Raw genomic sequence first — 15716 nt, forward strand, 5'->3', positions numbered from 1 at the left:
GTGTGGGGGATAGTGAGGTTAAAAGATTACAGTTTTTGATTTTTTAAAACATAGAAACGTCTCCCGGCTGTGCCTCAGGAGGTAACAACTTACAAGCGCCCTGGCTCAATGGCGCGCTATTTGTATGAAGTTCTAGGGGGCGTGGCCTCGGAGTGGGCGTGTCCTGCTCCGGGAGGGGGGCAAAATGCTTTTCCAAAGCGTGGTACTAATGGGCTTCCCAGCGCTCGAATTTGAAAATGCCAAGTGCCTGCACACAGTGATCGTGTGGGGGATAGTGAGGTTAAAAGATTACAGTTTTTGATTTTTTAAAACATAGAAACGTCTCCCGGCAGTGCCTCAGGAGGTAACAACTTACAAGCGCCCTGGCTCAATGGCGCGCTATTTGTATGAAGTTCTAGGGGGCGTGGCCTCGGAGTGGGCGTGTCCTGCTCCGGGAGGGGGGCAAAATGCTTTTCCAAAGCGTGGTACTAATGGGCTTCCCAGCGCTCGAATTTGAAAATGCCAAGTGCCTGCACACAGTGATCGTGTGGGGGATAGTGAGGTTAAAAGATTACAGTTTTTGATTTTTTAAAACATAGAAACGTCTCCCGGCAGTGCCTCAGGAGGTAACAACTTACAAGCGCCCTGGCTCAATGGCGCGCTATTTGTATGAAGTTCTAGGGGGCGTGGCCTCGGAGTGGGCGTGTCCTGCTCCGGGAGGGGGGCAAAATGCTTTTCCAAAGCGTGGTACTAATGGGCTTCCCAGCGCTCGAATTTGAAAATGCCAAGTGCCTGCACACAGTGATCGTGTGGGGGATAGTGAGGTTAAAAGATTACAGTTTTTGATTTTTTAAAACATAGAAACGTCTCCCGGCAGTGCCTCAGGAGGTAACAACTTACAAGCGCCCTGGCTCAATGGCGCGCTATTTGTATGAAGTTCTAGGGGGCGTGGCCTCGGAGTGGGCGTGTCCTGCTCCGGGAGGGGGGCAAAATGCTTTTCCAAAGCGTGGTACTAATGGGCTTCCCAGCGCTCGAATTTGAAAATGCCAAGTGCCTGCACACAGTGATCGTGTGGGGGATAGTGAGGTTAAAAGATTACAGTTTTTGATTTTTTAAAACATAGAAACGTCTCCCGGCTGTGCCTCAGGAGGTAACAACTTACAAGCGCCCTGGCTCAATGGCGCGCTATTTGTATGAAGTTCTAGGGGGCGTGGCCTCGGAGTGGGCGTGTCCTGCTCCGGGAGGGGGGCAAAATGCTTTTCCAAAGCGTGGTACTAATGGGCTTCCCAGCGCTCGAATTTGAAAATGCCAAGTGCCTGCACACAGTGATCGTGTGGGGGATAGTGAGGTTAAAAGATTACAGTTTTTGATTTTTTAAAACATAGAAACGTCTCCCGGCAGTGCCTCAGGAGGTAACAACTTAGATTGTTAGATTTTATATAACATTTATATAACATTCAGTCTCATGGAGTTGTCTGTAGGCCTCAGTAGTGTATTCAGACTTGGGCCATAGCACAATATTTCCGCCCTTGTCAGCAGTTTTCACCACAATGTCAGGATTGGTACTTCATTTTTTCATCAATGCAAAATAGTTTGCCCGTTGTTGATCAAATGCTTTTCTTTTGCAATAATTAGTTTTTTTATGCAAGGCTTTGATTTCCGTAGTGATGCAGTCATGAAATGTATCTAACGCATCTTTTGCCATTAGAGGAACAAAGTTGGACTTGCTTTTAAAAGGAGTAACACCAGCGCCTTTTTGTGTCATATTTATTTTGCTTAATCTCCTTTGAGTACTTAAATCCACATCAGGACCCATAGGTTGAGAATCAGTTGCCAAATCCAAGTCATGTATGTCAAGTAAGGTTTCGACATCTGCAGATGAAACCGTAGGTATAACGACATCAGCCGCATTCGAACTCGGAGTGGTAGAGTTGGTTTTCAAATGTTGCAGAGTAAAGAATTTTTTAAGCTTGAGTTTTCATATAAAACAATAGACATCAACTCTTGTAGAAGCATATCTGAAAGGTTGTGCAGGACAAAAGTTTAGACCAAGAGAGAGTAATTGTTGTTCCGCTTTTTTTTGTAAAAGTAGATTTTATTAGTTTGCAACACATGGGATGAAAACATACAAAAAAGCGGCAAAGTTACAGCGATATAGGCAGGATCTCTTAAAGCCTCAGGGGCCACTCTGAAAGCTAATTGCAACAGCAAAGTCCAGGAAGACTGGGAAAGTTCCAGCGAGCCGGCGCTATGTAATGTCCTGTCGCATGCTCCTCGAGGAGGTGAAACTGCATGCGAAATGTCACAAGGCATATGCAAGCGCATAAAGTCCACCCTCCATGTTGCAGTGCCGCGTTACCGAAACTAAAACCCCCCCCAACTCCCCCCCATCCACCCGTCCCTCAGGCCCCCCCCCCTCCCCCCCCCGGGGTGATAGCGCCAGTCTGTATCACGTCACACAGTGCACATTCAGCATTCGTACTGTCAGACCTGAAAGAGGTGAAGTGCTCGTAGGGCCGGTGGACAGACCGCCGACGGAAGACCTTTCGACAAAAATCTAACCAAGGGTCCCCAGCGGAACATGAAGTTCTTAAAATTGCCCAAGAAGATGTCCGCCATTCTCTCCATGCTCAGCAATCTCCATAACTTTGCATGCCATAATGATACCGCCGGCGCCATCGGTTTCTTCCAAGCTGCAGCCAGTGTTAATTTCGCTGCCCCCAAGCACAGCCACATAATACGTTTATCCGCGGTCGTCTGGTGGTCCAACAGTGGATCTCGAAGGCCCAGTACCACAAAGGATAGCGAGTCTGGGATAGGGTACCCCAAGATATCCTTGATGTGAGACAGGATCTCGGCCCAGAACGGCCTAATGATAGGACAGTCCCACCAGATGTGACTAAAGTCACCCAGCAGACCGCAGCCCCTCCAGCAGCGATCCGTGGTCGCCGGGAATATGCGGTGGAGTTTGGAGGGGTAGAGATACCAGTCAAACATGGTTTTAAAGTGGGCATCTCGCAAGTCCGCCGAGTGATTGTGAGAATGAATGTCGCGCCAGAGAGCCTTCCATTCCGTCTCCGCAATGTCCCTACCTAATTGCTTCTCCCAAAGGTCCATATAGCGAGGGCGAGGAGAGGTAATAGTTTCAAGCAGAAGCTTATATAAGAAGGAGATCGTTCCCTTCATCGTGGCAGTCCGCAGCAAGAAGGCTTCAAACTGCGAAGGAGGTCTCGTCGCGGCCTCTCTCAGCCCCGGCGAAGTTGCCCAGTGGATCAGTTGGGCATACCGATATCGCTCCTCGGGTTGTAGGCCGTAATCCCGCATGCAATTTGTAAAGGTGAGGGGTTCCCTTCCATGAAAGAGATGTGTAAGGGCTCTACAGCCTCCTTCCCGCCACTGCCGGAAGGGCCCCTCCTGGAGTGCCGGTGGGAAAGCCGGATTGAAGTGTAAAGGGGTGAATGGGGAGGGGAACGTCGTCCAGCGATCGTCCCCCGTGACTGTGTCCCATATTTTTAAAACGGTGCTCGTGGGGGTGCTGATGTATGCATTTATAGGCCTATCGGGTTTGGGCTTCCACGCCAGGTCCCAAATCGTCCGCCCTGCCACACTTCTATCCATATGCAGCCAGTGCTTTTCAGATTCTTGCTGCGACCACTCCACCAAGACCCTTAGCTGCGCTGCCTTATAATACAGTTGTAGGTCCGGGAGGCCCACTCCCCCTCTCTCTCTCGGGCGCCGCAGAACCGCGTAAGCGAGTCGCGCCCGCCCGCCTTGCCAGATGAATTTCAGGAGGAGGGTCTTCAGCCGTCGGAAGAAATCCACCTCCATCGGTATTGGGAGGGCCTGGAAGAGGTACAGGAATCGCGGAAGGAGAACCATTTTTAGGGCGTGGATCCGCCCCAGCCAAGTTATGTATTTCGGCTTCCACTTGTTCAATTCCCCCCGCACCGCTTGTAACGTGGACGGAAAGTTCGCTGCGAAAAGAGAGCCCACAGTGGGCGTCAGGCGGACTCCCAAGTACAGCAGAGAGGTCGTCGCCCATGACAATGGCGTAATGGACCGCAGGCCTTCGGCCTCCGCCTCCGGGAGCGTCAGGTTTAGGATATAGGACTTATCAAAATTGACTTTGAAGCCAGCTACAGCTTCAAATTCAGATAGTAGAGTTTGTATATGCGGTAGGGAGTGCGCCGGGTCCCCAACTGAGAGGAGCACGTCGTCTGCGAAAAGGGAGATTTTATGTTGCTCCCCCGAAAAGGGGAGTCCCTGTATCTGTTCCCGTTCCTGCATCGCGATAGCTAGGGGCTCAATACTTAAGGCAAAGAGCAGCGGCGAAAGGGGGCAGCCCTGTCTTGTACCCCTGGTATGCGTAAATCCAGCGGATCGATGACCGTTTACCGTCACTCTGGAGCAAGGGTTGCTATAGTTCGCGCGTAGCATGGTGAGAAATTGGTGCGAGAACCCAAAGGCCTCCAATGTGCGGAACAGGAAAGACCAGTCCACTCGATCGAAGGCCTTCTCCGCATCCAACCCCACCAACACCGCTGGGAGGCGAAATCTCGTGGCCTTCTCAATGAGGTGAATCACCCTCCGTAAATTATCGTGTGTTTGACGCCCTTTGATAAATCCAGATTGGTCTGGGTGAATTATGGTCGGCATCAGATCTCGAAGCCTGCGCGCAATGATTGCGGAATACAACTTGGCATCCACGTTGAGAAGCGCTATTGGGCGGTAGGACGAACAGCAGGATGGGTCCTTCCCCGGTTTAGGGATTACCGAAATCCTAGCCTCAGCCATAGATATCGGAGACCGTCCCGAGGTAGCCATTTCGTTGAAGAGAGGTAATAAAAACTCGCAAAGCTCCGTAGCAGAGGATTTATAAAAGAGTGCAGTGTAGCCATCCGGCCCCGGAGCCTTGTGAAGTTTGAGTTCCCCTATGGCCTCCAGCACCTCCTTCCTAGAGATAGGAGCCGCCAGTAACTCGTTCCATTCTTTCGACACCTTTGGTATGGGGAGGTCCCTCAAGAAACGATCCTGCGCCTCCTGGTCCAGGGAGTCACCCCTGTACAACGCTTCATAAAACCGTCCAAAAATGTGTGCTTTGTCAGCATCGCTATGGTGAAGCATACCAGAGGGGTCCACGATGCCGCCCACATATTCCTTTTCCCGTTTATCACGTAGTTGACGCGCCTATCTTGTTACCCTGAGAGTAGGAAGTGCGTCGCAGCCGGAGCAGCGTAAGCTCTGCACGGTTAGTATAGTGCGCCTTCAGTTTACCCCTAACTGCTGTCAGTGGTCTCAGAGTGAGCCTAGATGGATTGGCCTTGTGGGCCTGTTCCAATGTGGACAGTTCCGCTTCGAGGTCCTCCCGCTCCTTCCTCCGTAACCGGTTGAGGTTGGCGTTGAGATGTAGGCATGTGCCTCTTATGGAGGCCTTACATGCGTCCCAGGTATTAAAGAGGGAGGTATCGGAGACCGGATTGAGGGTATGAAACTCCCTCAGAGCCTTACGCAGTCCCTTACAGGAGGTATCGTCCCGTACGAGTGCCGGCGGGAAATACCAATTCTTCACGCCATCTCCCCCGGAAGGCCAGAGAAGCGTTCGAACCAGTAAGCTGTGGTCCGAGACAGAAAGGGGGAAAACACTGGCTGCCCGAAGATCCCCTCGAAGCGCCTGGCTCGTAAAAACATGGTCAAGTCTAGAGTAGGATTGATGGACATGTGAGAAAAACGTGTAGTCGCGGGACTGGGGATGTAATGCCCTCCAGCTGTCAATCAAGCCTAAATCATTAATCAATTCTTGAGTCTCCAATGAAAACACCCCCGCTCCCGCTCTCTGCACCCGCGAGCTATCAAGAGCCCCATCCCACACCATATTAAAAGCACCCATCAGCACTACCCATCCTTCCACAAAGTCCCCCGCTCTATCCAACAGGTCTCGGAGGAAGGGATTTTGCCCTGAGTTGGGGACATACACCACCACAAAGGTACACTTCACCCCACCAAGCATCCCTTTAACCATAAGCCACCTCCCGTCTCTGTCCCCGCTAATCCCCAGTGGCTGAAAATGTAATGAAGCTCGAAAGAGAAGCGCTACCCCCCTATGTTTGGTGGCGGCAGAAGGCCTATAAATCAGTGGGAAGTGCCTATGACGCAGCCGATGCTCGTCCTTACGTGCTAGGTGTGTTTCTTGGAGCCCCACTACATCCAAATTGTGATCAGAAATATGTTTCCAAATCTTTTGTCGTTTCTGCGGGGAGTTTAGACCCTTGACATTCCACGTCCCTATACTAAGCGGCATACTGATATACCATCACCCAACACCAGCCAACCAACGCTAACACCCCCGTATCCCTCCTCCCTCCAAGAAGCTCATCCTCGCGGACCTCCTGACTCCCCGTCTCCAGTGTTCCATAGAGCCTAGAATTCTCGGTAGCGGGCCACAGACTGCCAATAGGAGCACACGTCACCCAAATGATCAAACCTCGTCCAAACATGTCATTTAGGAGCCCCAAGAAGCCAGCCACAGAAGTGAAAAAGCACAACATGCAATCATACCAGGCGCCACCACCCCCCAATCCCCTCTCAATCAGAACCCCCAACAATCCCCATGACCCACCTCCCACCCCAAAACCCAGAGCAAAAACAAACATAGATACTTAACAGATTCAACGAAGTGTCCCAGAACAGTGCAGCGCACCATGAAGTCACTGGGAGGGGGGTGAAAGACCTCAAGAGGGTCTCCCAGGGCCTCGGTCCGGGGTGTCTTCTCACAAAGTACTTGCATACCCACGGAACCAAAGAACGCGGGCCCCTCCGGCCCTTTAAGGCCTGCAGCCCTCAAGTCAGGCTGCTCCAGAGCTCTGCTGCGAAGACGTCAACGTTGCCGAGGCAACGGAGGCCACTGCTTCTCCTCTTTCCTGTAGGCTGGTAGCTCGATCTGGCCGCCCACGATCCGGCGCCGACCCCACTCTGTGCCATGAGGAGGATCGGTGTCGCCGCCTTGGTGAAGGACTGCCTGCCCTTGAAGCTGGAGAATCATCCGCGATGCCCAGAAGATCCTTCGCCATTTGCAGTGAGCGTATCTGCGCCAATTTATTCTGCCAACGGAAAACTATGCGAAAAGGATGGCCCCATGAGTAAGTGATGTTGTGCTCACGTAGAAATGCCGTGACCGGCCTGAACTCCCGCCGCTTCTGAAGGGTCGTCGCCGCTAGGTCCTGATAGAGTTGCGGACGATGGTCACGGAACTGCAGAGAGGGAGCATCACGCGCCTTCCTAAGGATTCTTTCCTTGAGTTGAAAATCATGGACACACACCAGGATGTCCGGCGGCGGTTCACCACCTCTACGGGGCAGTCCAACTCTGTGGACCCGATCCATTCGAATCTCACGTACCTCCTCGTCGTCCAAGATCTGGCGGAAGAGGTCCTGGACGTAGCCGCGGAGGTCCCCCGCTTCACCATCGCACGGCACCGCTCTTATGCGAATGTTGTTTCTCCTAGAGCGGTTCTCTAAGTCCTCCGCATGGGCCTGCAGGTCTAGGTTTTGTTCCGTGAGTCTCAGCACATCTTGTTGCAACTGGTGGACGTCATTTGCCATGCTGAGATCGTGATCCTCGAGTGTGGCTACTCTTTCTCCCACAGCGTCCACGTCCCTCCGCACCTCCTGAAGATCAGAAGTCAACTGCGCTCGGAGGTCAGAGATATCCTCTTTGATGGACTTGAAGGGTCGGTCATAAAGGCTTTAGTGGCCAGCGCCTCGTCATCGGAGTATTTAGGAGAGGAGCTCGGGCCAGGGGGAGCCGGTTGCTGAGTGCTCTTTGATTGTCCATCCCTCCCGGCTTTCCCTTTGCGTAGCGCATTAGACATCGTGACTCCTCCAAGTGTCCGGTAGGCCACCACTAACCGTACCGGTCCGCCACCAATTAGATCCACGTAAGGGCTCAGTAGGACACCTACAGCGGTGGTCCGGGTTCCCGGCACAGGCTCAGGGCGTAGCACAGGTAGCAGGAGTCACTTCCAGCAGCGGCTGTCTCAGTCGCCCCCGCTCAGCCCCCACGGCCAGGGAGAACGCAGCGGTGTGGGTTCAGTATAGAAGAATATAATCAGGCAGGAGCCCACAGGTCGCAATGCTAGTATGGACACAGCGAGTCCAGGCTCAATCCTCGGTGGCTACCCGACCCAGGTCGCACCCGGACCCCGACCGCTCCCCCGGCGCACTAGCTCCTCAGGTCCTGCGCCTGGGGGGGGGGATGGGTGAAGAATCAGCAATGGCCGGGCCCTCTCATGCGGTGACTGGCAGGCCTGTCTCAGCAACACACGAAGGTACTCCCCACTCAATCTCCAGACAGCCGTCGCAGCAGGTGCCTGCTCTGCCCCATCTAGCTCCTCCTCGCAGTGCCCTGGGTTCGGGAACTGCCCGTCTGCACCTGCCCAGGCGCCACCTCTCGGAACCGCCGCCACGTGGTCCGGACCTCACCTCTGTCCGCTGGCCGCTGCTTGCACTGTAGCCAATCAGGCGCCCTCTCACCTGCTTGACCAGGGCACCCGTCTCCCATGTAGTGAGAACGGTTAGTCCAGGGGTCCGCCTCGTCGTACGGGGTCAGGGGGCCAACGCCGAGCGGCCTCCCCACTAGGCCTCAGACCGCGGCCTCGAGTGGAGGGGCAGCCGTCTTCAGCTCCGGGCACTCGCCGGCAATAGGCTCCTCCCCCGCCGGGGGAGGCACGGGGAATCAGCGGCTATCCGGCGTCCTCCCGCCGCAGCTCAGTTCCGGCGGCCCCCACCTCACTGTCCCGGTGATCTCTCCAACCACTGCCGCTCAGGGGGTCCCGGATCTCCGTCTCACGCCTCCCTCTCCGGGCCGCTCCTGTCCCGGTATGCGCCTCTGATGCCGGGGCCGCTTGAAGGACACTCGCGTCTCTGGGCCGCTCACCACCGAAGGCCAACTCGTTGCAGCAGTGCCCAGGCGACCAGGAGCCTGAAAGAGCTCTGGGGCCGCGCTATACAAAGCTTTTGCAGGGCCCGGGCCGGAGAGGACCTAAAACGCGTCCTACACCGCCGCCATCTTGGCCACGCCCCTGTTGTTCCGCTTTTGATAAAGTTATATTGGACAAATTTATGACAGAGTTACTTTTTACTTCTTGTTCTTCTGCCATTGTTGTTTTTTCTTCTTTTTTTGTATATTTTTGTTTGTGTCTCTTTCTTCTCTCTCGTGTTTTTTTTTGTTTCTTCGCTTGTTACTGCATTCTTTTGTCGCGGTCGAAGTGTTCGCAGTCTTTCCGCGACTAAAAAATCTAGCTCTTCTTCCAGATTTAAGATGGTTCCAGGTTGATCATTTCTTAATGAGCCACTACTGGAGGCACTTGATGACATATTGGAATCAATGCTAGATGTCTCATCGTCTCTGTTATCATTCTCCCTTTCAGCTGCATTATCTTGTTGTTGTTTATTGCTTTTTACGCTAAATTGTTGGCGTTTGATGTCGTTATATTTCCTTGCGAATGTGAATATTTGTCCATTTGCATAATCCGCTTGGTCACGAGCGAATTTAATAACTTTTCGGACTTTGATTCTGTCCTCATGTTTTTTAAGTCTGTCCATCATTAATTCATTAAGTTTTTTGCTGTTCTCGGTTTCAGTCATTTTATCAATGTCCTCTTGAATTTTTTCAATAATCTTCAAGATTTCTGCTCGGTCAATGGCTGCATGCTTAATGAGTATGTGCACTATATTCATCGATGCAGCTAAATTGCTTTGCCCCCAATCTTTCAATAACAGAGCACTTGGGTTCTCAAAGCTCGGAGCGAACATGATTCGTAGACCTCTTGGTACGCGCCCAGCCGCAGCATATTTTGTTAGCGAGTAGTGCTCCCACCACTTAGTGATCTCAAGACGTCTTTGCTTTTCGAGGTCCTTATATAATGTTTTGATGTTATTTTCTTCCCGTGCTATGATGTTAGTGGGGGCTTTTTTAGTTACACTTCCCGAAGCAGCAACTTGTTCAAACAGTTCTTCAGCTTCAACTTCTCTGACACGGAACGCTTCTGCAGACATACTTATGCCAGCTGTACTGGTATATCTTAATACTTTTTAAACAACCCGCTGATATTTTACTTGCGGCGTTAGTTGAATGGCGATCCCACACTCGGTGATACTTCCCCACCTCTGCTCTGCCGCTTTAAGACTCACTGCGTCGATTCAGCTCCAAACGGCAGAATATATATATATATCCACAAAAAAACAAAAGTTAAAGTAACGATATAGCTATGTGGCAACTTCAGTTTTGGGGACAACATAGTGTTTTAAATGTACACAATTACTGAAATTCACCATTGCAGTTAACACTGGAAACTATCATTCGCACCTCCACCATGCACAGTTTTCTCATCAATAATTTATTTGCAAATGTTGAAGTGATATTATCAATGATATCATAGCAACCCCCCTCACAGACAGCCAATCCCAAGCTGCGTATGGCCTTCAGCTGCACGTGGAGGGCAGGTGGAGGCCACAGGGCCTGGCCTGCAGCCAATCCCTCTGCAGGCAGCCAACCACACACCGTGCACATCCCGACACCCCAAGCCAATAGTAGCCACTGGGGCCCCATTCAACAGGGCCGAATGTCATAAAAAGGGGAGAGGGACATAGCTTTATTAGGCCCCTGGGGACTCATCCCTCGGGCCAAGATATATTATTAAGGGAAGGGGGCATGCAGTCCCCTCCCTGAGCCTTAGGAGGCCTGGGGACCCCATCACTGAGGCCCACCGCTAATAGTGGAGGGGTGCATCACCCCATTCTCCGCTCCTTACTAGGACCCATGGAACTTATTCCCTTGGGGCCCAATGTCATAAAAAAGGGGAGGGGATCTCATGGCCGGCTCCTTATTAAGCCCCAGAGACCCCATCCCCTTAGGCCAAAAATTAGAAAAAAGGGGAGGGGTTTATGTGGCCCCTATCCCCAAGCCTTATTAAGCCCTGGGTACCCCCCAGCAGCCAGCCAACCTTATGCGGTGAACCTCCTTTGGCCAGACCCTGCGTCCAACCCCCAGAAGGCATCTAACACCACCCAGCGCACGGCCCTTAGTCATGCACACAATGCGTGGGTCACAACTGGGCCTGTGGCCCGGCCCTATGAACAACCCCTCCTGCAGGCAGCCAAACACATGCTGTGCATGGCTTTTGGTCATAGGGGGAACCCTAGGGCCTTTATGGCCCCAGCTGGCATTGCTTCCGCCCAGCAGGAGCAGCTGTTTATACTTGCTCCCTCCGGGTAGGAGCAATAGCTGTTTCCCTGCCTGCAGAAGTGCGGTCAGGGAAATAGAAGTCTACTCCCACCCAGTGGGAGCATGTTAAAACTTACCACCAGCTGGCAGCAGACATGCCTTACCTGATCGTGCTCCTGCAGGCAAGGAAGGCATGTTTGTTCCCGCCTAATGGGATATTTCAAAATGCTCCCACCAGGCAGGATCAAACATATGTAGAGAAACTACTCTGTCCCGGGTGTGGGCTCCCTGAGACAGATTAATTGAGCTGGCCCAGGGGAATGGGATCCCTGGGGCCTGAAGTGGCTCAGGGAGCGGGCCACACAGCTCTCCCCTTCATTTTATTCCTTGTCCCCAGGGCCCCATAAAGGGTCGGGGAGGGGGGACACTCGCCTTCTCCCCAACATGAACATTTTTTCCAGCCCCCGTGTCCTGGCTCCTTTGAGGGGGTTGCAAAAAGATGCGTAGGGCCCTGTCTGCGGGGTCAGGTAAAAATCCACTAAATTGTTGGGATTCAGCAAAGGCTTTTAACAACAAGAAATAAAGTTTACATATGAAGGAGGAGGTAAAACACAAAGTGGAAATATGTTTTTTAGAATTCTACCCTTGTGGAATTCTACACCAAATATATTTCAGCCATTTAAAGGTGTGCCACAGGGCAGAGCAGGAGGCATTGCGCCATATATTTAATGCGGGTCTTGAAATGTCAAAAAAGTTGGACATTAGCTCCAAACGTTAGAGGATCCCTAGGCATTACAACTAATAGGGACACATATGTGTGCTAAATATCAAAGACTCAGCTAGCGAGCATGTTGATAGGGGTGAAAGGTATTTTGTCCACCTAGGGAGGGACTCCCCTCCTTCTGGTTCCTTTGTTTAATTTTCTCACTGAATATGGAAACTTTATTGGCCTGGTAGAGAGCGAACCCAAGTGAAGGGTTACTGGCTGGGTCATAGGCTTATAACGCAAGTCAACCTCCACTTAGATCTCTATTTCTTCTTCACGTGTACTAGATACCATCAGCACTGAGAGACAGTTTGTCACCCACCTGCCCCCTTAAGTCAGTGGACTGGAGAGAGTGTAAGCGGGAAAGACTGAAAACAAAAGATGGTGAACAAAAATATGGCTATGATAAACAAATAAAACTCCTGGGTCTACAGAAAGATAGAGGAAAAAAGGGGGTGACCTAGCTTAGATGGAATATTCCTTTTACAGAACGATTTCCCTCACCCATTGTTATATTCCATATAGGTACCCTATATAGGTGCAGGTAACATTGCAACCTTTCACCTATATTCTTCCCTATATTACATACGTGACAGTTCTTAGGGACTGATCTTTTACCTAGATACAACACTGCATTCAGAACGCAGGTTTTTCCCTAGTTCGAATCTCATACATTATGCATGAGGCTTCTTGGAAGCACAGCAGGACTAATATCTCCTGTATAATATCTCTGTATAAAGTTCAGGCCTGACGTCATCCTTTAGGCCGACAAAGTAGCACAGAAAGGTAGGATCCCTGGGGAGACCTATGTGTATATATACATAACATCTTGCTTAGAAGGGGAGAGGAGACCGAGACTTCCCAGCTAACACTGATCAGAGACGTTGAGGTTCCTGCATGCAGACGCTCCAGCTCGCAGTGGTCTAACATCCTTCGCGGGGTGTTTAACTCAAGACCAGGCCGGGGTCGCATATTCTCTCATTCTCAGGTAATGGGTATGACTAGTTCCTAGAGGGGTTCTTGGCATAACACCTACACAGATGCTAGGTACATTTTAGTACTTCTAGTTAGGGAGGCATTGTAGGAGTACGCATTCTTTATCATGTATTTTATGTACTTGTATTTATTCATGATTACTGCAAGATGCTAGCACTGTACCATCCTTCTACTTTCATAGTACTTCTAATCATATATCTCTGCTACTGTCTAATGGTTTTTGCCGCTCCTCTATTCTACACTAGAATAACAACTGTTCAATACATTCTTATTGAAAACACCCAGCCTGTTTATTCTGTGTATCTCTGAGACAAACTAAGTGGGCACGAGTGACTGAGCGAAAGGTAGTATATTGTTTCCCCGATTCTGAGGGATCAGGGTTGTCATGTTCTGAGGTTGCCAGATTCTATTCTCTCCTTGGTAAGAGGAGAATATAGTGGTACTGTGAGGTAGCTGATACAGACAGGCTAACATATCTGGTGGGGGTGCACAGAATTGGTCTGCCACCAATCCCACAGTTTATGTTATCCAAACGGGCAGATCCTGAGAGGGAGAGCGGATGCTTTGAGAGGTATAATAAATATCTTTTAAGAACTCAGGGTGGTGAGGTCAGCAGAGCAATAAAGAAAAAAATATGAAAGTTAAAACTGACTACAGGGTACACAAATACCTTTATTGATGCATCCCTTGGCCAGGATTAAAAACAGGACACTGCAGGAAGAACTAAACCTGCTTATAGTCGCCAGGATAGGTCAACATGTTCCAGCCTAGAACACTCTAAAGAGGGGTGCGGCATTCATCAGGACGTCTAGTGATAGTGCTTCTGCTTATTATTGTGCTCAAAACAAGATTGGAATAACGTGAAGTACATACAAAACTGTTCAGTGGTCCTTTGAGAGTCCAAAAGGTAGGGGAAAGGGGATCCACTTGCAATCTCCCGCAAACGTCAGGCATGGTGCCTCAACTCAGGCCCTGGCGTGGAGCTCAGGGCGCACTCTACCCTTTTGACACTGCTGATTCCAGTAGAGGCCAGGGAATAGGACCAAAACTAGGATGTCTTCAGTGGCTTTAAAGTGTTTGTAAAATGATTTTGGATATGACCAACGCTGGCTTAAGGTGGTGGTTGCCAGCAGGAGGCGTAGACAGTCTAGCTCACTTTGTGGGGTCTCCTTTTTTATGGTCTAGCTTGACAGCCCAGCTGCTGCCACACAATTGCTGAGGAACATTAGAGAGGGCTTTAGCTCTGCCAATGTATTACGAGCCAGGAGTACATGTTTTGATTAGGCAGAAGCATGCTTCCACAAAAAAAGTGCTTGCCCTCCATGCAGCTGTGATCATTTTGTTTATTCACCCAACTGTCTGAGCTTGAACTGTTAGGGAAACACAGGACAGTATAAAGCTATTAAAGTGTCTTAAATAATTAGAAAAAAATATGATGTTTTTCTGTGGCAGCAGCACAGATGGGAAGTGGGCAGTCATTATCCTACAATAATGCTTAGGTCTGGCTTGAAAGTTCAACTGTAACCTGACCTTTTAACCTTAACCAATATTATTCTACAGTTCTTTGCTGCCACACAAACACATATCCATCCCCATGCAATTTACTTGAATATGCCACATTGCCATATAACATTCCTTTAAAGCCAGCCAATGCTTTTTTACCAGGGGTATGATCTAGCTTGGTTACGACTGTCTCCCATCATTTGTGTGCAGTCTTGGTTATGCCACAGTTTATGAAAGGTTTATCATTTTAACAAGTTTCCACAGTGCAACCCAAGTTTCTAGTGCCCAAATTAAAGAGGTCAATAATTTCCTGAAACTCTTCCGGTTAAGGGTTTAACTAGTAAAATAGGTTCGGCCGGTTTACAATCAAACAACGGTGTTGTCGTCATTTGTATGATGCAAAGTACCTTGTGTATAATTAAAAAAAAGTAACACGTTTCCGCCTTTCATACTGAATTGAGGACAAACGCGCGATGCCCGCCCTTCTGTAGTTTCAGGTTTCGGTGAGGCTTTTCTAGTGCAGTCGAGTAGAATGATACAAAACAGCTAACCAGATTAAGTGTTATATTTCATAACACACAAGGTCAAGATGTAGTCAAATTAGTTTGCCAAACAATGACAACACCTGATGGGTTTCATCCAACGAACCAAGGTGCTGAAGCAAAGGCAGACCCCAACGCCTTGGAACGGAAGCAGACCGCGCAGTGTCTCTTCACAGCCTCCGGCAAAGCACATCTGTCACTGTAACTCAAGCTCTTGTGGTCACAAGCTCACCTCTGTGATTTAATCAGCTTTTTGTGACCAGGCACATGTTCCCTGGGGCTGCAGCCTGTACAGCTCCGCAGACAGGGTGACATTTTGATTTCAATCCCGTTTTATTTCTAGAAGATGAGGATTCCTGCTCCACAGTTATAAACTTAAATGCATGGGCGTAGGAAGTGTGGGGGACGCGGGGGACATATCCCCCCCAGATTTTGGAGTGGGGGGGACACAGGGGACAAGGGTGGGGGGCCCGAGGGAACAAAAGAATTTCCCCTCTGCCTTCTGTCATTCGCAGGGCCATTAGCGCGCAAAAGCGCTACCTAATGGCCCTGTACTTGACCTGCCTGCAAGTCAAAGAGGCCACTTGCCCTCTGCCCTTTGTTATGCTGCAGGAAGACTCAGCGTTCTGGGAAGGGCCGAGAAGGGGAAAAAAACTCTGTCTCTTTTCCTTCATAAGCTGGGAGAAGGCAAGCACAGTGTCAACTTCTCC

General features: G+C 50.4%; 1 protein-coding gene across 1 annotated transcript in view; it reads right to left on the reverse strand.

Moving 5' to 3' along the window:
* PKD1L1 (polycystin 1 like 1, transient receptor potential channel interacting) overlaps nucleotides 1-15716 on the reverse strand; it is a 1793388-nt gene that overhangs the window by 52862 nt on the left and 1724810 nt on the right. The gene's annotated exons all lie outside the window — the stretch shown is intronic.

Source organism: Lissotriton helveticus, chromosome 4_1 (assembly GCF_964261635.1).
Source record: "Lissotriton helveticus chromosome 4_1, aLisHel1.1, whole genome shotgun sequence".
Classification (NCBI taxonomy): domain Eukaryota; kingdom Metazoa; phylum Chordata; class Amphibia; order Caudata; family Salamandridae; genus Lissotriton; species Lissotriton helveticus.